At 43.0% G+C, this 1,294-nt stretch overlaps 1 protein-coding gene across 5 annotated transcripts in view; it reads right to left on the bottom strand.

Annotated features, from left to right (window-relative positions):
- The window catches only part of LOC101860885 (phosphatidylinositol 3,4,5-trisphosphate 5-phosphatase 2A), a 104,826-nt gene that overhangs the window by 79,098 nt on the left and 24,434 nt on the right, over positions 1–1,294 (bottom strand). For 4 of the 5 annotated variants that reach the window (XM_005096045.3, XM_005096047.3, XM_035969145.1 and 1 more), the window contains exon 2: positions 989–1,063. The exons of the other annotated variant lie outside the window; for it this stretch is intronic. The gene's annotated coding sequence lies outside the window, so the exon portion shown is untranslated. The remainder of the gene's footprint in view (positions 1–988; positions 1,064–1,294) is intronic. 5 annotated transcript variants of the gene reach the window in all.

Here is a 1,294-nt window from a genome sequence, read left to right as displayed (position 1 = left end):
TAACCCAAATTCCGGGGGTTTCCAGAAATCTTGACCTGCACCAAAAGTGGGCACTGCCCTACCTATAGGAGAAGTTCGGTATCATTGGTGTGTATATTTGTTTGGTCATAGAGAAAACTCTCCTCGTCTTTTAAAGAAACTAAAAGAGGGTCCAAAAAGTTTCCTTCGATTTTCTCAAAACAGCATTTTTCGGGATAGCCCCCTTGTGCTTAAAAGCGACGAAATATATAAGTGTCTGAGTTGTTTAAATAAAACACACCAGCACGGGGTGCAACTCCCTATAACGCTTGTTTCTATTAATTCATTTCCTTCCTTAGGAGGGCAGGGGATGGGTGAGAGGGGGTGACATACCAAATACCAACCAAACGATTAATGGCAGGTCATAGGCTCAGAAATGAAAAAAGATACTTTCAATGCGCACACACACACACACACACACACACACACACACACACACACACACACACACACACACACACACATACATACATACATACAGTGTGCGTAAAATAGAGACAGACAGACAGACGACATACAGAGGAAGTTGAAGCAGAGAGGAATAGAAGCAAAGACACAAAGTGACAGAGACAGGGAGGAAAAGCAGACTGGGGTGAGTAAGAGACGAGAAAAGAAGAGAACACTAAAAAAGAGCTGCATCTGTGACTCATTCTGTGAATAAGCACAAGCTAAAGCCGAAGCTGAAGGAAGGAAGAGAGCGCTACATGCAGAATAAAAGGAGAAATGCGAGGTGTGCATTATTTTTTTCAATTGCTGTTTTGCGTTGTTCATGTGTTCATTTTGTTGGAACGGCACATACAGACACAAACGCACAACGTACGGACGCACGTACGCACACGCACGCACACATACATACACACACGTCACACACACACACACACACACACACACACACACACACACACACACACACACACACTCACTCACTCTTCCACTAACTCACTCCTACATTGATGTCTTGCTCACTCACCTTAATCACTTGCATCTTCAGTGTTCAGTCATTATGTTGTTTTTCTCTTGTCACTACACGTTCGGATGCGTTCAGCTGAAACGAAAAAAAAAAAGAAGTGGTGACAATAAAAATAACATAAATGGTCGCCTTTAAGGACAAGCGGGCTAACCCAAATTCCGGGGGTTTCCAGAAATCTTGACCTGCACCAAAAGTGGGCACTGCCCTACCTATAGGAGAAGTTCGGTATCATTGGTGTGTATATTTGTTTGGTCATAGAGAAAACTCTCCTCGTCTTTTAAAGAAACTAAAAGAGGGTCCAAAAAG

The sequence above is a fragment of the Aplysia californica genome, unplaced genomic scaffold, assembly GCF_000002075.1.
Source record: "Aplysia californica isolate F4 #8 unplaced genomic scaffold, AplCal3.0 scaffold00120, whole genome shotgun sequence".
Lineage (NCBI taxonomy): Eukaryota > Metazoa > Mollusca > Gastropoda > Aplysiida > Aplysiidae > Aplysia > Aplysia californica.
This window is presented reverse-complemented; position numbering and strand designations above follow the sequence as displayed.